General features: G+C 46.4%; 1 protein-coding gene across 2 annotated transcripts in view; it reads right to left on the bottom strand.

Moving 5' to 3' along the window:
- The window catches only part of TIAM1 (TIAM Rac1 associated GEF 1), a 194,023-nt gene extending 173,580 nt beyond the window's left edge, over nt 1–20,443 (bottom strand). For both annotated transcript variants that reach the window (XM_030020109.2, XM_041124807.1), the window contains exon 1: nt 20,339–20,443. The gene's annotated coding sequence lies outside the window, so the exon portion shown is untranslated. The remainder of the gene's footprint in view (nt 1–20,338) is intronic.
- Between the last annotated feature and the right edge of the window lie 231 nt (nt 20,444–20,674).

Raw genomic sequence — 20,674 nt, forward strand, 5'->3', positions numbered from 1 at the left:
ACAGTTATATCAAAAGCTTGATCTAAACCCCAATGGGGAAAATACCAATAGAGGCCCTGTTTAAGCTGCAGAAGGAGATTTTTGGACCACTCCATCAGGCAGTAGTCCCAGCCACAGAGCCAGGCTGCTTCCCCAGGGAAGAAGCCGAAAGAAAGCTTCTTCTGTGAGGTGCTCACACGAGCACTCCTTGCTTTAAGACTTAGGGGTTAGTACTGATCTCCTTGCCCATAGCGCAGGAATTTAACAGTTAGAAGGACAACCTGCTCTTTAGCCCAACAAAGATTTGACATGAAGCACAACCCAAATTCCTCCAGCATCTAAATAATTTCTAAAGGGAATTCCCACAGCCAAGAAGGGAGAGCAAGAGCAATTCCATAAAGCCACAAGAGAGATGCAAAACAGAGCAACAACAACCCATCAAAGATATGTCCTGCTATTTCTGCACAAACTACTTTTATAAGGAAAAAGGAAAAAAAGCAAACTGCTTCTAAAATATTCTTTGGAGGTTACATAAGGGAAGTTTCAAAAAAAAAAAACCAACCTATAAATTCTTTGCTAAAAGGAAACATCCTGAATGAAGGTCCTAGGAAGAAAAAAAATAATAAACTCATTACACAGTTGCATACCATTTACTTAAGACCACTGTGATGAATCCACACAGGCAGTCTTCAGGCAGAGTTTCCCCTGAACTTCTGCGTGTTCAACTCTTCTGCTCTTAACACTGAATAAAATAAATAAGTAAAATTGAATACTGTATGCATGAGTAACTCCTGACTTAAAATATTTATGAAAGACTATTATCATTACCCCTGACGTGGGTCATCTGCAGTGCGAAGACATTCAGATCCACAGCACAAGCAGCAAGGACTAGTAAGAATGAGCATCAGAAATGTTCTTTGCTACCTGGATCACCCATAACTGCTGGTAGGTCTCAAAGCTGCCGGGCATCAAAGAAGGGTTCAAATAGTCACAACAGGTTGGTCTGACGGCAGGTTTCAGAGAGAAGCCTGCTCCCAAATGTTACCTTGTAATAAAGCATCCACACAAGTTAGATCAGCACAATTAAAACGAGCCGGAACAATCCTATTACAGCTAGGCTGGCTAGTTTCTCACACAGACAAGCTTAAATTCATACTTAATTAGCTATTTTAAGAAAGCTCAGTAGTCTCTAAGACCACCTTTCCAGAACTGAAGTGACCACCAGCTGCATTTTCAAAAGACAGCAGGGAAAAAAAACAAAAAACATTTCCTTCTGTAGAAAAGGCCCCACCAAGACTGCAGGGCACCCGACTCTCGTCTGCACCAAATCCCCTTGACAGCCATGGCAGCCATGCAAACCCCCATCAGCTCCAGGCAAGGCAAGAAGCTGCCTTTAGTCCCCCGTGCCCTTGCTGGGGCTGGCTGCGACACCTGGAGCGGCAGCCACATTCCAAGTACCACTAGAAGTTTCACTCACCATGGCAGATAACAAAAGTACCCAGTATAAGCAGCTGACTGCCTTATTCTCATTATACAGTATAACAGTGATCTTGCAGCCCCTGTCAGTGTCATTACCTAGTACCACAAGCAGTGAAACTGAACCATGGGGCAGCAGCATCTTGCGATCCTCACAACTTCATGCTTAGACTTTGATTTATTTCATTTATTAGTGTTTTCTTTATGAGACAGGGTCTATTTTACGTAAAATACTTAAGCACACTGGGCCTTCGGGTCACTAGCCTGACACCACTTTAACACAAATAAATACTGAGAGTATGCCAGGTTATATTCACCTCCAAAAAAACAACTAAAGAGGCTACTTGAACAAAAGTAGCAGCAGGTTTACTTTAGGCATCTGGAGTGGAAGCAGGTATTACAACCCAAGTACAAAGAGAGTCGTAAGTGGCAGCAGGACTCTGATAACAAGACAGGGAGATTAAACAGACCCAAACATCAGAACAAACCTTTGAGGAATCTGAAGGGAGAAACCCAGGGTCTGACAATCACTTTCACATCATTGCAGCTTTAGCTATATAGATGGACAGATAGGTATCAGCATTTAAATTATCTTGAGGATTTCTCCAAGTTTTATCTTATTCTGTGAAAAGAAGTTACACAAAATGACTCTACTTTGCTGTTTTCTCTGCAACAAAGTCTACAGTTACTTCAGTCTCCTCTGGCAATGCCACACATTTTCAGCCCCTGAAATTTAGAATGTTTTTAAGTTAAATGAGAATGGGAAATTCAACATTTTAATCTCAGCTGGAAGAAACAGTATTTCAAATACAAAAAACATTGGCACAGGTTAACAAAAGACAAATTGATTCAATCTCTTCAAAAGCTTAGTAGGGTAGAAATTATCTTCTTCCACCAAGCACTACCGAAGCAATATTAAAGGAAAGCATCCACTAACGAGTGACACTGCTATATCTAAGTTGAAAGACAAGATTTAAGCCTAGATTAAGTTTTCCTGGCAAGCCAGAGGAACTCCATCAATATCAACTGTCCTACCCACTTACGTGAAGCCAGGACTTGTTTTATGGTGCTGCACAACATGACCTCAGTTTTGAGCTTGTATTAGCTAGGAACAGTGTGTCCCACTGAAGCATTAAAGTCTATGGACTCAGCCAAATCTTCCATCTCAATATGCCACCAAGTCAAACCAGGAACAATTATCGTCCTGGTCTTGTAATACGCAATAGCACATGCAAGAAATATGCTCCACTTGATCTCGCAGACAGATCAGATCCTGGCACTTCTTAATTCCTTCAGAAATGCAGTCACCTTTAATGTCTCAAAAAAGAGGCCATTCCAGCAACATTTAGCTATCAGCACTTGGGGAGAGAAAAGAAAAAAGTATCAATTTTCTTCAACAGGTATCTAAAGACTGGGATGGAAGGGAACATGCACCAAGAATCCCTGGAAGGAAAGCAGTTAGCAGATGAGGTACAGTGTGGAGGGAAGAGAGCACCTCCTGCAAAGACAAGACTGGAAATGGCATAATAGTGAATTACAGCAAAAACATCCCTCCCTCAACAAAACCTGTCCTGTATGTGTTGGTGCTTTCTTCTTACAGTGTCAGCCACTGCAACTGGCAAGCAGCAGGTCCAGGTACCCCACAGCCTTCCCAAAGCCCAGAGTGCATGGTACTGCACCCATGCTCCAGGGACACTCCTGGGCATCCCCCACCCTTAAGCCACAGGATGGGAGGGTGAGAAGCAAGTGACGTTTCTCAACACATGTTATCTCCAAATTTCACACTGGTTAAAATTCATTAGGCAAGCATTTAGTGGCCAGATACTGCTATGGATCAGGGATTCCTTTACTTGCCACAGTCAACTGCAGGGAAGAAGAAAACAACAACCCACACATGCAGACAATTGCCTATCCTTTCCCACATTTCTGGCATCTTCCTATTTTGTGTGGCTTGCGACACCACCAAGCAAAGAGAAAGCCCAAAGCATCCTGCAAACAGAAGAAGAAAAGCTGGTCTTTCATGGGGATAAGAGAAGGAGGTATAGTACCTGCCCCTGAAGTACAAACAGGTTCAGACACCTCTTAGAAAGATAAAGAGCATTTCACATACAATTCCTCCCACCATCTCCAGGAGGCTTTAAAATACTCGGGGGAAGGAAGGAAGGAATGATGTGCTGAGAGAAGACTGTACATTTGCATCAGACACTTTGATGGTATAAACACTTCTGCGTACTCACATTTATTAAAAGAGACAATTAGGACTACCATGCATGAGTGAAAACAAACAGGCCTCACCAAACACAGCACACAACATGGGCGGTGGCGGAGGACTTGGGACTCCAGAGCTCCTGTGTGAGGGAAGGTCTTCTACAGCTTCACACATGCACTGCTCTAACGCTGGGAAACTGGCATACAGAAACATGGTAAAATACCTGCCTCTGATATTATTCAGGTTAAGACCGCACTTCAATAAATACCCAGGTAACATGAAGTGATGACTCAGTGCACAGACATACTAGAGACAAAAAAAAGTTTTTTCTTATTTTCTGTAAAAATTGAGACTCAGTCATCACCTTGGGACAACTTGTTCTTTCTATCTACAATGAGGAGAAATCCAGAGTTGCCAGCCCAAGCTGGGCGAAGACACTTCTAACTACTCTTGGGAAGACAAGCTTATGTATTTTCATAATCACTTCAGAAACAAAGGTCATCTTAACACCTGAAAACCTGACTAACAATACATTTAAAGCTAACACTAAGGCAACGGTGATTAAATTATTCCTTTTCACAAAGACCAAAGCAGGCCTAGAAACAAAACAAGTCAGGCACAGATTTTCTCCCCATCTCAGAAACACGCATATGCCCACATTGCAACCTGCTGGTGCTGGCCGATTTCCTTCATGCAGTTCGGCCTTCTCAATCTTACTCTTCTGTTGTTTGTCGCTTGCCGTAATTGTACAATCAAGGTATCAGTCTTCTCTCACTAACTCCTACAGACTATACCCAGTCCTCTCTTACTGCAGATTCAGCTCCAAGCAATTTCTGGCACAGCTCTCTAAAGGAAGCAGTTTCACCACTGAGGTACAACTGACAGCCAAGACCAAGAAAATAGTTTAGTGACATGAAAAGAGATGCTTAGCTTAGCAGATCAGCTAAGCACACTGGTGCTGGAAAAGCCATATGCAGATTTCAGGCAGGGCAACACTCGTGGGTAACTTTCAAAACACTTGACGACTCTTATTGTTTCCTTGGAAACCCTTCAAAAGTACAAAAAATAAAGCAATTTCCAGCTTCAGCTTGAGAAAAGGTGTATATTCTTTTAAGGACAGCCACCAGCCCTAAAGAGAGACTTTTGTCCATCACAGACATGATGTTGAATCCTCATAATTTCCATCATTTTTTCCCCTCGTTCCAACACAGGGCATGCTCTCAGCAGCTTCAGTAGATAGCATCCTTGCAGCTGAAAACCATGCCTGTGTAGAATAAGGTCACATAATACAGATGTCTTCAGAAGATCCCCACCCAGCAACAACACTGCAAGACTCCCCATGTTTGCAGCTGGATGCTGAAATACCTCTCCAAATGAGCTTTTCTCATTCAAGAGAGGAACTGAAACCCAGCAGGAGGCTTCCCAGCCCCAAAACCTAAAGATTAGCAGTGGTCCAGAGGAAAGCTGGATAAATGGGTCCCGCTCTGTATGTACACGCAGGGTGTGCTGGTGCAGAGGAGGCATAAAGCAAGAAATCTGCACATTCCTTCTGTCAACAAGGATTTGGGCAGATCTAAGAAAGCAACATTTACTACTATCGGTCATGAGTGAAAGCCCCTGAAGATGTGTTGGACTCTGCTGACATAAACAAGCCTGGTCTTGGCCTACAGGCTGCATAGCTCAGAGACCACGCATCCCTCTGACCTCCCACCCCACACCCAGCTCTGCCTGCACCAGCAGCCCCAGTTCGCCATCCATCTTTTTTCTCTGGCTGATTGGCAGAGTCAGGAAATCTCATTCTAGAGCAGGTCTGTACACTTCCTTGAGTGGCCTCCTTCCCCCTCACACACACCTGGTGATCCACCTGGACCAGTGCTGTTACCCCACCTGGTGTTACATGGGTAGCCTGCTTCGCATTGCTGGCCACAGCTCCCCAGCATCAAATGGAAGCCTCGGGAGCTCCCCCCGGGGCTGCTGCTTTTGCTGGCTGTCATGGACCATGGCCCTTGGGCTGTGCAAGTCGCTGAGCAGGATCCCCAGCCCAAGATGCTTGCATTACACTGCTGCTCACTCCCTCTTGCACCTGCCAAGAGACACCATGCATGATGAGCTCTTCCCTCTCCTGTCCATCAAAAGAAGGAATAAGTTACCTCCCAGCAGACTGAGATTCAGTTGTTCACTGACTCCAGAGACCTCAAGCATCTGCAGCAGGCAATTCTCAGGCATTTCATGTGCTGCCATTCCCAATCTTGCCACATGATGACTCCCATTAGGGTGTCCCCACCTCCTCCACAGACCTCGGTTAGGGTTTCAGCTGGCATGGATCCTGAGGGCTCTCTCCACCGGGAGCAAAACTGTGCCTCTTACTCCTGCTGCCAACCCTTAAGCATGCCAACAGGGCACAGCTCAAATTGTTCTGGAAAAACGGTCTTTTATGTTTCTGGTACAGAGTTTCATCGATACCCTTTTTTTTTTTTTTCCTCCCACCCCAGGATGGAGCAAACAGGTCAGGCAAGACCCAAGCCCAAGGACAACCTCCCACACTTCCAGGACAAGGTGGGGAACAGAGCAAACTGAAGCATAACTTTTCTTCCTCTCCTCCCATATTTCAAGATGATTCTGGTAGTCTGCAGAAAAATTATGGATTTCCTTCTACAGCCACACCACACTGAAAGTTTTGGTTTTGAGCACAGGATTCAGTCATCTTTGCTGCTACTGCCTCTCCTGCTCCCACTGCAGGACAAAAGGAGGCAACAGGCAAAGGGCTTACAAAAAGAGTCATTAAACTTGTAAGACTACTCCATTTGAATGGAACAATCCTAGGCAAAGAGAGAGTAAATATTACCCTGGCAAGCCTGTATTTCATGTCTGAGCTCGACACAAACAGAAGGCCACATCAAGAAAATAAACTACAGGGGCCAGGGCCAGCTCACAGAAGCTCAGCAACAAGTAATCAAGCACACAAGCTCACTTGTGTGAAACTAGCTGGTGTTTCAGGTGTCCAGCAAGAAGAAGAGCACTTGCAGAGGACTTGCTTTTCCTTCCAGCAGTGGTCTGTGCTTGTCCTGACACACCTGCCCTACACAGACCTGTGCAAAACCAGCGAAGACAGGAGAAGCCCTCCAGCACTTTGGGACCCCACTCACAGCAGCCACAGTCATGTCCATCTGCCCGAGGAGGCTTGTGGGACTTGACCAACAGTTTAGTTCTCTTTAAAAGTGTCAGTAAAACCAGAGAGCACCAGGGCTCAGATGCAGGATAAGTGCCTGTGTGGGGTATGGGCTAAGGGAAGACGACCATTCCTCGCCACAAAAATGCAGACAGCTTATCTATCATACCCTGGGGGGGTCCCTTCTGAGGTCTGTTTTTAATTCTTTTCCAGGAAGGGAAAGGAGGGGGGAGTGCCTTTTGGCACTCTTAGTTAAGAAAAAAAAAAAAGAAAAAAAAAACAAAACAAAAAACACAAAACCAAAACAAGGAAACCTACTGTCTGTTGGCCAAACCTACAAGCACTTTTTCATCCCCCATCGTTTTATCACATTCTCCAGATGCCTCCTCACTGTCCCCTAGCCTCTTTCACCCCCTGGACAAGGCCACAGGTGGAGGACATCAGGGCAGATCCCACCCCACAACAGGGAGAAAAGGTGAGGGAAGGGGATGACGTGTGGGATCCTTCAGTTAAGTCAAGTATTTGGCTTCACAACTGCATCCAAACACCAAACGTGTAGGTTTTTCTGCTTTGTTTAATTCAAGGGTGCCCATACTCACAGCTTTTGTTTTAACAAGGTCTGCTTTGTTAAAAACAGAGTGCGTTTTCTAATTTAACACAGATAGAAATGAAGGTACAGCAAGAGATGTTTTTGTCATTTCAGAAGACCTTATTAATATATTATACATCCAGAACTTCCAAGAAGCTCACCTACCACATACACATACCCCAGCTGCCACTAATTGCACTTGCTCAGGGCCATTTTTACCAGAGGGCTCCCATAGCAGCTTTCCCATGTTTCTTTGCTGGATTTTGTTCCCTGTCCTTCAGTCCCTCTACTTTTCCACAGCTGGCACGGGCCAGCAACACCTGCATACAAGACAGAGTGACTGTCTGCCAGCAGACAAACAAATACAGAAAAGATACTGAGTTTCCTCAGTAAACCACCAGTCTTTGTCTGAAGTCTTAACAAGTCGTAAGCATTTTGCAAATTTTTTTCATACCCAGCTTCTTCCTACAAGCTTGGAGCACCCTATGTTTGGAGACTTGTCCCACACCTCCCTGTCGAAGGATGTCTGTTTGTAGGGGCCAGGCAGACAGCTGAAGCCCAGCTCTTTTTCTGAGCATTGCTATGGGAGAACTGAGTGAGCAACATCTACAGCCATCAGACCTTAATGCCATCTACAGAGCCAGCAGCGCATTAACCACAGATGGCCCAAGGAAGCTGAAGTGAGTAATGTAATTAGTGAACCACTAAGTACCTCCACAGTCACATGCTTCAATGACTGTCTTCAGAAAGCTGTGAATGGCCCACCGCAGCTATGCCCGAGCTTTTAACATCAAAATTAATTCATCCTTGACCTGAAGTACACAAAAAAAAACCCACCCACACCATGGATTTGGTCATCAACTAAAACTGCTGGTCAATACCATCCAAGCCTTTCCTTGACCCATCACAAGCCTCACACACCACATACACCCAATACAGGTGATATATATGATGACAACACTGCCAAATTTTGAGTTCACACTATCCAGAGACAAATGCATGCAGTCATCACAAAAACTGGTGCAGACCATCAGAAATCAAGTGAGAGAGGAGAATCAGCATTTGGGTACCTCTAAATTGGAGGACACAGTCTCTGATGCCCTGAAACATGCTCACAAGGACATGACATCCACAAAGATGCTCCGGCGTAAGGGATTTCATGCCAATGCCACCACAAGCTGCTATGCAGACGTTTAACTCAAGCACCACTGCTCACACAACTAGTTGAAACATAAAAGCCCAAGGTAGTAGTGACGTAAACCTTCGCTCGTATCTAAACCATAATTTTTTCCCCATTCTTAAGCTGTGGTTGCACTGGAGATGGATAGCAGTGGCCAGGTGGCACCTGACCAATGGTCCAGCTAGGTGAGCTCCACGGCCATGCCAGTCAGGGCCACCTTTGGGACCCACAGCACCCAAAGATCTCATGGCCACTGCCACTCACAGGAAGGGCAAAATAACACATTGCTTGGCTCCTCTGGAAAAAGCTATTCAACACAAAGAGGCTGCTTCTGGCCTGTGAAATCCCCAACTTGCACAGTGCTGGAAGCTGGGAGAGCACTTCAGAGAAGTGTCAGTAGCATCTGCCCTGGTCTTATACCCATCCCAAGGAGAGAAGGGTCTGGCACTATTTAGCAGCTTTCCACAGACATATTTCATTGAAGAAAAAAATCAAATACAATGGTGAGAGTATATTCACAAGACCCCACAGGAAGAAGAGGCTGCATGAAGAACCGCCTTGTTCATCTGGTTTGAGCTTACCTTCAACTCATGCCTCAGCAGGTACCTCCAGACACTCACAAGTGACCAAAGAAAAAGTGTTTTATCATTCTCACAAGCTTCTCAAGCCTTGCTGTGATGCAAAAAGAACATTTCCCTGAAATCACATTTTGCCAACAGACAACATCCACATGAATAGGAAAAGTAAAAGTTTCAGACCAATTCAAAGCTGAAAGCTAAACAGTTTTAATCTGCGAAACAAGGATGAAATGTGAATTGCCAACGAATAATTCTCCAAAGTAAACCAATGCACACACACCCTCTCACACCCCCATGTGAGCAAGCCCCAGACACAACCCTTTCAGAGAGGACACATGCCTTGTGTCTACACACATTAGGATGGTTCCGGTGGAATAATTACAATTAATCCATTACTTAATCTCCTAATCACTTCTGAGCAAGCAGCATTCCCGGACATTTGTTAATGACACATTCATTTTCATACCATCCTACTCATGAAAATTTAACCAAGAAAACAAATTGAAAAATGCCCAGGTAACACCAGTTACCTCATTCAAAGCTACAAGCAAGAAAGATTCGCAGCCAAGGCCTCATCCGCAGCGGCAACTCTCCGTCACTGGCGCAGGCACCAAGAGCTCCCCCATGCCGGGGGTCTCATCACTGAGCCGCCCCTGCTGCCGCAGCAGCCACCCTCCATTTCCAGCTGCTCGGGCTGGGTTTTAAGTGGCTTGTGGTCCATGAGCTGCATCAGGAACTGCATACACAGAGTCCCACAGCGGTTCCCCTCTTACTCAATATATTCCACCTAACATATATATTGCAGATTTAAACATGCAGTGAACGAGTTTAACCACCCCATGGGATGCGATAACTAGGTGTTACCAAGAAAGTCTGAGAGCAGACAAGAGTAAGAATAGAAATTTAGGCAGTCTCTGTGACACTTCAGTTCTGCGTCTCGCTTGGTAGGTTTAGGAAAGACCTCTAACACCAACTTTTATTTGGTTTATTACCAGAGGAAAGAGAATATTCCAGCACGGTAGCCCTGAAGCTAAAATTAAAAAAAACTATAATTTGGGTTCAGTAGCAGTTGGTATAATTCAGATCGCAGCCACAATAAGAAGTCTCCAACATTATCAACTGTCAACAATTATTACTGGCTAGGCACACAGAACAGCTTTGTTCTGAACTGGAAGCCACAACTGCAAGCAGCAGTAATTGCTACCAAAGGCAAAACACACAAAAAAAACCCAGCCTTTCCATGCAAAATACTCTCCAAAGAGGAATATAGGAATAGACACAAAAGTCTTATTATCTCCACTAACACCTTTAAAAAAACAAAGAAAAAAATCCAAGACTGTATACCCAGCAAAGGAAGGGGCTAGCAAGGAAAAGCAATCCCAAAAAGACACTTGTTAACTATTCTCAGCTGAACGCACATTTAACGAAACATTCTGTTCATTAGTTATTGAACTTCCATTAGCAGTTTAAGGGAAAGCTACACATGGAAGAGATGAAATGCAATCAATTTCTCCTGAAATTGCATACATTTCCACACTAATCCTCAGCAAGTTCATCCCAACCGATATTAAAAACCAAATCAATTAATACTAATTGCTCACCTTATTTTCACAGACGGATCTTCACACTTCAGCAAGCCTAAAAAAAAAAAAAAGAAAGAAAAAAGGCTATTTGTACAAAAGCAATTTACTTGTCTGGTCTTTTTATATCCATTTAGCTACGTACTTAATTATTTTGGCAGGTAATTCTGTCAGCTCAAGTCTCCTTCCTCACAACTACCCTTCTGCAAACTGAGAGCACGAAGCAATCACGTTTTTATAACCCCACAGCCTATAGCAACAGAATAAACAAAGTTTTCTGAGTCATGGGGTGAAATCCTGAACCCACTGACTTCATTAGCAGATCTGCCATTAAGTTAATACAACTGGTGCAACTTTCCCGGGAGACAATGATAACCAAGTGAGGAAATGTATTTTACGAGCAAACGTAGCAGGATTTACATTCAATTTTTCTTAAATGCAACACATACATTTTTAACATGTGCCATACAGAGAGCACAGAGTAAACAGAAGCTACATTTGTCCTCCTCTGCTGTAGGAGTGCAACAGGTTTTCCCACCATCACATGCTGAGTCTTCAGAAGAGGCTTTCCCTTTCTGCAGTCCGTATAACCACACTATACTTCAACACCACCACCCCATTAACAGGTCTTGAAAATTTTGTACACAGGTCCATCAATGTCTACAAGCAAAACAAGACAAATAGCTTTAAAAAAATTAGTCACTTAATGCGGACAGTCTTTCTTCTTTCTACAGAGACAATCCTGCCAAAATGGCTTGCCAAAATGGTAAGTAACTTAGAACTACATGGCCCCAATCAATCGGTGCCTCCCTAAAACATCCTGCGCCCCTTGCCCCAGGGACAAATGGGGGTCAGTACCAGTCAGGCTCTCGGAAGGCTTTCTTTCCCAGGGGCTAAACAACAAGCACAACATCTGCCTAGCCTCGACTGCTCCTGGGGTTTCCTCCTGCCTCCGAAATCACCACAGCTAGCTCATGTCTCACCTGTCCCAGCTCCCACAGACACAGGCGATGCACAACAACATAAGACAGAGCCAGGCTGAAAACCTTTGGTTCATCTGGAAGGAGATAGCTCAGGCACCAGAGGCAGTAACAGTGGCACAGATCCTTTCGGGGCTCTTTTGCTTCAGCTGTATCTGAGCAGCCAAGAAGTGACTCAAGCAGAACCAGTAACAAGGTGGGGATGCAACAGCCTCAGCTCAAAATGTTTCTCACATCATCCAGTTTCTGCACTTTCTGCATTGTTTTGCATTTTTCCTCCCTCACTTGGTCTTGGCTAATACCGCAGGGAAGCCAAGTCTCTTTAGGGAAGATGCTTAATCTTTTTTTGCTCCCGAGTTGGAACAAGTTAAGTATCGCTAGCTGTCATGCTGCTTCATCACCGTCACAGCTCTCCGTCTCCCAGCACAGCAGGTATCAGACCCTCTGGATCAAAACCCACTGTTATCTCTTAAAAGCATGATGATAAAAGAACATGATAGTAAGTGGAAAAATTAACTGAAGCCAGTTCTCTCTGCATTTTTTTTTACTGTGTTTCTCAGGTTCACCTGTCACATAGCCAGTGGAGAACAGTTTTAAAAGTGCCTCTGCAATCGTGTTGCACAGGCACCTACCCAAACTCTAGGGAAGGTCCATGATGAAGAAGCAAGCTACAAATGGAGGCCTCCTACAAGTTATGCAGGTGCAGATAGAAATGCAGATAGGGCTTGAATTAAGGCTTTCATAAAAGTTTCAAACAGCACAAAAACTCTGCAGGAACTCGTTGGGTGGTTAGGAAGCAGTAGTCTTAAGGTTTTAAGACGTGCTTTCGATAAGCAAACTGAGCTGAGGAGCTGATGCAACTGAACAGAGCACTGCTGGAGCGCTGGCTGGGATGCAGAGGGAAATACCTTTTGCCCAAGGCTTCACCGGGGACTAAGAGCAGCAAGTCCCAGGGAAAGTGCCAACAGAGAGGAGAGCGGCAGGAACAAGCGGTGGGGCACAGCACAGAGAGCCTGGCCCGGTTGCGAGGCCATTCATCATGAAGGAATGACTGGCAGCAGGACAGTAAGCTTTCAAAGCTCAGGGGGTTTCCACAGCCCAGGAGATCAAAGCAATGCTGGAGTGGGAGGAGGTGGCAAACAGGAGAGAAGGCCTGTTTTGAGATCAGGATGGTAAGAGCTGAAGTCAGACGGAAAGCACTCAGGAAGCCTGCCTGGTGTTAATGAGGAAACCCACATCTCTCCCCAAACCATGCCAAAAGATAAAGGCAGGCATAGGATTTGCTTTAGGAGAAGCAAAGAGAACTAACTGTGATGGACTAGAGTAAGAGATAACTCAAAACAACAAAAACCGCCTGCTGCTACGATAATGCCTGGGTCTGACTGACAAGCAGTAACTGGATCCAAGCAGGAATTGCCCTGCCTTGCTGAAAGCCTGGTGCCTGACTGAGCACTGCTTATCAGAGAGGGTGGAAAGCCAGACAGAGGGCTAATGTGATGACAAATAGGCCAGGTTACTGCACACACACACACAAAAAAAAAGGGAGGGGGGAATCAAAATGCAAAGTGAAACTTTCATAACATCACTAGTTTTCTCCATGCTTTCTTCTGCAAGTAAGATGGACAAGATACAGGCAATCAAGGTATTCATGTTCTTGTAGAGTAGCACTGGTATACAAGAAAATCACAAGCAAAGTATTAGGCCACAGCTTTCTGGCATGAGGTTTTAAATCTCTAGATAGAAGATGTTTTGAGTGAGAGACGAGAAATGTTTTCCAACTTTAGCCTAGAGATATGCAGTTGCTCTATAAAGGTAGTTCCTAAGAGTATTTTTTACAACAAAGGGAGAGGAAACTCCAGTCATCTGAGAGTGCTATTGTCAGCCAGTCTGAGATGAAACGGCAGAGCACTGACTGATAACGGATGCAGGATGAGATGGCTCTCACATTAAGGAAAAATACTTCTTTCCTTAGGTAGTTGGTTTGGCTTGCAGTTCTCCAGAGGTGGCTGTGGAGCATGTATGGCTTTACATGGGGAAAGCAGAAGAACTGTTCCTCTTTGAAAAGACATTTTGGAAAGAAAATTAGCAGAAAGGACTTCTTCCAGAAGGGAGGCACTGCTGCAGCTCCTTCACCCTCCCCAGCGAGAGGCACATCTGCCCCCACCAGTGCAAGGGTTTTGTATGAGCCCTCACATGAGCCCACAGCAGCAGAAATGGCAATGGCAGAGAGGGAACTTGACAGCTCCTGGCTCCTAAACATCTCCAACAGCTCTCTTCACACCAATACAGACTGTTGCCACCCCTGAGCAGCTGCTCCTGGCACCACTGAGCCAAGCCCTGACCTTCTGGTGCAGCCACCCACCCCCCATGAGCCCTGCCACTTCACAGGGGCATCACATTTGGCCCAAAGGACCCTGGTATCTTCCCATGCCATGCCAGGTAAGGGGCACATTGCAGGTAATGCACAGTCAAATCCAACGCTGGAGGTTGCCTCAAACCTTCTGCAGTCAACTTTGTCTTCACAAAACACCCTCCAACAGAGCAATCAAGTTACTGCACAACACAGACCCACTTTGCATCAACGTCTTTGCCATCATTCCGCAAAGGGAAGGACAGTCCTGCCCTCCAGTAAGTCATACAATTAGGCAAAGTAAATGAGTTGTCAATAAACCCTTGATTGTTCAATAAGATGTTGCTAATGGGAAGGCAAATGTACACTGCCAGAACCTATGACATGATAGCGATAATTTTCAAGTTATGGTTGATGTTTCCGTGATGAAGCTATTTTCAGTTGCTTTTAATCTTCTTCAGAAAAGTCAGTCTTTGAATCCAAAACACACAAAAAAAAAAAAAAAAAGTCGTGATTGTTCTGAGCTCAGATGCATGCATTTAATCAGTTCAGGTGTTTAAATTATTTATCCACAAGGAGGAAAACTGTACTAATCTTAGGAACAGAGCATATGAAGGGGGAAAACAATTAGACATAAAGACATGCTGAATAATGTGACGCAGTAAAGAATCCTCTCATGCACAGGATAACTGTGACCAAGGGTGTTCCAAGTATTTGTTATTGCAGCCTGGGCTGCAAAACTCAAAATACAGAGATTTGCTGCTACTAGAAGACGTGTTTCCCAACTGTGAGGCAAAACGATTGTTTTCAACAAGCACAAAGCCCCAGTCAAAAGTTAGTACTTACCTAGTTTAAAAGAGCAGAACTTTTTAAATGTTTTTTCAAAAACAAAAACAGTGTCGCGGGAAAAACAGAGTACTTCATGAACTATTCTTCCATAATTGTGACATCCAATGCTCTGGACCAGACTGTCCCTCCTCATCACTTAGGCATAGACAATAACCTCTTGCCTTTCTTCTTTGATCTTAACCTTCTCCTCCTCCATCTCGCTTTTCAAAGCCAAGGGTCTACCCTAGCTGCAAGGGAGACCTCCCAGGTGGAAGATACACAGGGCGGGAGTGACACTCCAGCCCACTGCAGCCTTGTTACATCACTCCCCCAGCAATGGTTACCACAGAAGCAGCTGGTCAGGCACTACAAAATTAGGTCCCCAGGTGGATCGAAGGACTGTGGTGATGCACCAGGACACCTGGTTAAGAATACAAGACCTTCCCACCACCCTTACTGCCTGCTCTTTCAAGAGAAGAGCTTCTTAAAGTAAGTCTGCTTTAATGTTAATGGATTAGGCATCTTGTTCCAACTCTCAAATGCCTGGTCCCTCAGAAGACTTGGCTTTATCCACTGAAATTAATGGAGAAGGTCAAGAAAGAGCTGTATGTATACTGTGCACTGGAGAAAAGTAAAGGTGTCCTGTAAAAGTAAAGACTAGGTGTCCTGCTGCCAAGATGGATACATTTACACAACGCTGAACCCCAGCAGTGGTACCTTCACTTAGAAAGACTTAGACAATGAAGTTGATAGCATGGCACACACTGGCACTTTCTGAGCATGCAGGAAAATAAACAAGCAGTTCTTATTCCAGCAAAGAATCTGGCTCTTCTCCCAGCTTGTTCCCAGCTTTCTCTGCCTCACGACCCGGCATGCAACATCGCCTGCCACGGAGGTGGGTTATGGCTACTGAGCAACAGCCTGCTCCTATGCGAACAAGCTAAAATCCATTCTTGGTCTGTGCTGTATCACAAAGAGACTACAGAGAAAACAAAACCCCTACCTTTTCTCAAAGAGACTCAGAGAGAAGTTCAAGGTATTTCAACTCACTTCAAGCCATTGCCAGCTGCTGTTTCGATCATTTTGTTTCTATAATCTGGGCAGCACACCAAAGATCACAAGGTTTGGGTTTAAGTTTCATTTAAAAACCATCTCGCAGGAGAAGAATCATTCCTCCATTTTATTAAGCAAAAACCAGAGGCTGCTGACAATGCTATTATAGGCGGCAACATCAATGGAACATTACACATAAATATACATATATATAAAATATATAAAAAGAAAAACATTGAGCTGGAAGGTTACTAACAAAAATAGAAAGGAAAACCCCTGAGACATTCTCTTTGTAATTCCTTTTTACACAAACCAACACTTAAAGCCTCCTGGCTGAGATTCCCCAGGTAACCTGCAAACCATTTTATAGCACCATTGCTCAAACCAATCTGAGTATCCAGTAGGGTAATTTATAATGGAATGACATGCCTGTTATTGACAAAACTCTTCACAGAGCAAGGAGAAAACCTACAACACAGATACATCAACTTTTTTTGAAAGTAACATTGGCTCAAATGGAATTATAATGGGAAAATGACCTGTTTTGATGCAAAGGTCCTTGGCATTACTGCCCAGAGGAAAAGCATCTGTGAAACACTGCAAGAGGGACCCAGTTTCACAAGGAGCAGCAGCCAAATGAAAGGGGAAAGAGAAGGAAATAAAAAAAAAAAAAAAAAAAAAATCAGACCAGCCTCCGGCACCATGGCCTGCCCAACTGCCCCCAGGTACAGAGGAACCTGAGTCCCCTTCCTTCTTAGGATCAATTCTCCAGCCATGAGAATCCTTCATTTGATGTTTGCTTTCAGCTGACATCAGCCTTTTTACTCAGTTTTGCCAGACTGCACTTTTGTCATTAGTTCTGGTTAGAGATACAGATGAGATGGCACTTCCTTTTTTTTTTTCTTTTATTTTTTCTCCTGAAGTGCCTTACACTGTAATTGTAAGGATAATTACTTTGGGGGCTGAAATTTCCCATTCCTGTTCTCATCACAGAGGTACATATCTGATGATGATCTACTTGGTCATTTAAGGTTTTTGAACAAGTTCTTAGATAAGCACAGCTGCATTTTTAACAGTAGCTAAAATTACAGAATTTAAGAAAGGAAAATTTGATGTGATGTTTCATGCTTTAGTTAACAGTCTTCCAAGACACAAAGCTCCAGTTGCTCTGGAAACTGTAACTTGGACACCACCATGTAGATACATCAATCCCATGGCTATAAATGAAAACACTTTAGCAACGCTGCACATGTGTGACAAACATTTTTAAAAACAAGCATTGCATCCTGATCTTCAGAAGGCACAGTTCTGATGTAGAGGGCACAGTTCTCTGACTGCATTTCCTTTAAGCCTCAAGAGAAATGACTGAGCAAGAGCCAGGAGAGCATGCGGACGTACCATCAAGACAATGACCCTCCAGATAAGGGCGAGATGGGAAACACAGGTAGGTATTTGAGGGATATGCCAAGGATTCAAAGCAGGGCTGTTTCTTCCTGTGTTTGCGTGGTGCCTATCACACTGCAGGCACAGCTGGAAGCAAACACTGGTACCAAAAGGAGGACTTAGAAGACAAATGAACATGGTGGACAGGCCGGGATCTGGTACACAAAGCCCTCAGCCCCTGGCCCAGGAGAAGGCAGCAGGAAGCCTGGACCTGGGAATGGAGCAAGACGACGGCCATCAGGAGAAGGAAAGCAGAGGGGGATGCTCAAAAGCAGAGTAGGAGGAATGAGTGGGGGGGGGTTCACGGAGGAAGACTGGACACAGCACAACACCAGAAGCCAGATACATTTATTTTTTTTAAAAAGGGGGAAATATTACACACGTAAACGACAGCCTGAGTGCTGGTTGCTGTGGAAACCATAACTTTGAATTCAGTGGCTAAAACCTAGCATTGCTATTTATACTGTGCTCCTCGCTACAGCACAAGAACTTCGTCTGAGAAACGGAGAGCTCTGGTACCAGACGAACGTGTTTTTTCGCCCCGTTACACACAGTGATCCTTTCAAACGATGCCTCACAAGGTTTTTCCGATGTTCCTGGCCCCTGAATGACTACACAGCGTAATCACCTCTGACAGAAAAAAAAAATAAACCACTGTCTTTCCTCTTCCAAGCAAGACCAGATGAATCACTGGACAGACATCGGGTAGGATTCACTGAATTCTACTTCAGTCAAGAGCAACCAGAGAAGCCAAAAAGGCCATTTAAAACAGCAGTCTGTCTTGTTTCCCTTAAGGCAAATTAGATTCAGCACTGCATGAGATTATGGAGGGCCAGATCCCAAAGTCAGTTATCATTAAAGGTGACAAGCATTTTTTTAAGGACTCCAGAATATTGTCTTTAATATACTGGAAAGCATAACTGGATCATTAATGCAAGAATAACAATAACAAAAAGGCTAAAGATTAAAGTCCTGTCAGGAGAATCACTTTAAAAAAATTCATTTTTTAGTTGCTTTGCTGTTCAAGAAGGAAACAGCTTTTTCATCCATGGGAAACGTGATTCTGGGGCAGCAAGTGTTCCCACAGCCTAAATGGGAGCAGGACTAATTTGCCTGTAACCAAAGCAGAGGTGAGCCAAGTCCCCACAGGTATGTCACATTCCTCTTCCACCTCCACCATTCCAGGGCCCAGAAGGGAAGAAGCAGTCCCGTTCCCCACCCACTCCTAAATCATGTTTTACCTCAAGTAGTATGGAGGTGCTAGCATAGCACATTCATTGCCACTACCAAATATACACAAAAACTACCACAGGGGTGATGATCAGGTTTTAAGACACCTCCCAGGACTTCTGCACACAGTGGTCCCCAAATCAAAGAGCTCGTGGCATACAAGGGCAATCAAGGCAAACGCCAGGAGAGAAAACCACAGCACTTTCCAAGGTCACTCGCACCTTCAAAATCCCACAGGACTGTCCCATCCACGTGGGCTCATCAGGAAGCAGCAAGGACAACCGTTACATGCAATCCAATAAGCAATACTCTGCCTGAAGAAGGCAGCTTTTGCCAGGGGAAAGGCAGCCAGGGATTGCGCAGGGACAGGAGCAAGGACTCGGCAGAGGGGCTCCAACAGCTGCCGAAGCAGGAGGGGTGGAAGGACGTTGTTCTCTGTGGGATCGGGCCCTTACTAAGGGCCCTAGCTAAGGTGAAGGACGTCTCATTTGCCCTTGTTCAATAATTTATATCACAGCATTGAAGTGTCATTGAAATTGACAGAAGCGTTTTAATAATACAGGAAGGGGAAAAGATGCTCTAATCACAGATTAGGCACCCAAGCAATCACTCCATAGAGCTCAGCCTCCCCTAATTTATTCCAATACATTTTTTAATCAGAATTTCATACATAGCAAAATGACTAACAAGTCACGAGTACTACCTATTTCCTAGCTCCAGCCAGCTTTCACTAGCCCAGAGTGCTCTGGCTGCCACGAAGAGGGAGAAGTGGGATGAAGGACCGAGGAGGAACAGAATCAATTTCTCCCAGCGCTTCCCAATCCAAAGTGCTAGTACTGAGCTGCGCGCTGGAATTACGCACCCGTTCCTGAAACTCTATTAAAGACCGCATTTGTGCCAGCGCTTCCCGTCAAGCCAAGGGCTGCGTGCATCAGTCAAGAGTCCCCAACTTCAGCAAGGGCAGCGCGGGCAGGTTGTGCCCTCCCTGCCTTCAGCAGTGACCCGCAGGCGGGAACACGCCACCCTGACCTGCTACACGCTCGTTAAGCCTACGGTCCCTAAGTGACACCCCGGCTGCGCCCCCGCACCGTGGCCGGTACGGCTCCCCCACAGCAGCAGCAGCAGCATCACCCGGCGGGGAAGGGACCCGGTGGCCGCCGCCGCGCGGGGCCAGCGCCGGCTGCTGGGGCTCTCCGGCGGGGGGGGGGGCCCGACGGCCCCCGCACGGACCCCGCGCAGCCCTCCCGGGGGGGCGGTGGTGGTGACATTTTAGGCGCAGGAGCGGCGCTCCCGGAGGCCGGCAGCCACAGGGCCGGCTCCGGAGCCGCGCGGCGGCGGGGCCGGACCCCGGCGAAGACCCGGGCATCCCGCCGGGGCCATCCCCGCGCCGCCGCACCGGCGGGGGGAGCGGCGGCGGCGGCGGCGGCCGCCGACGGCCCACACTGCGAACAATAAAGCGGGCCCCGGCGGGCCGGGCGCCCACCCGCCCGCAGCGGAGCAGCGCGGCCGCGGCCCCCCCCTCCACACCCCGCCCAGGCCACCCCCCGGTGCGGGCGGCGGCAGCGGCGGAGGGGCTGCGAGCCGGGCCCCGGCGCCGCGCAACGCCCCCGGCGCGGGGCGCTCCGCCAGGGCGCACCGGCGTGAGGCGGGATGCCGTGCGCGGGCGACGGGGACGCGATCCGCCGGCCACTCACCTGCCGCAGCTGGGCTCGGCAACCGGGGGTCGCCGCCGCCAACCCGCCCAGGGAGCTGCTCCCCGTCGTCGCCGCTAGCCGGGCGCCCGCGGCCGCCGCCGCCGCCGCTCACAGCGCGCCGCCACCAATAGGCGCCGCTGCCATATTGTTACTGCCGGCGCTGCGAGGGGCGGCGCCGGCGGCCGCCTTGGAAACCGGTGGCCATTGGCTGCTCGATGCGTCAATCCGGGCCGGGAGAGCCAATAGGCGGCGGCGGCGGCCAACAGCGGGGCGTTCGGAGTTGGAATGTTGTGTGACAATGGCCCACGCGGCTTCCAGGAGGGAGGGGAGGGGCCG

This window comes from Aquila chrysaetos, chromosome 7, assembly GCF_900496995.4.
Source record: "Aquila chrysaetos chrysaetos chromosome 7, bAquChr1.4, whole genome shotgun sequence".
Lineage (NCBI taxonomy): Eukaryota > Metazoa > Chordata > Aves > Accipitriformes > Accipitridae > Aquila > Aquila chrysaetos.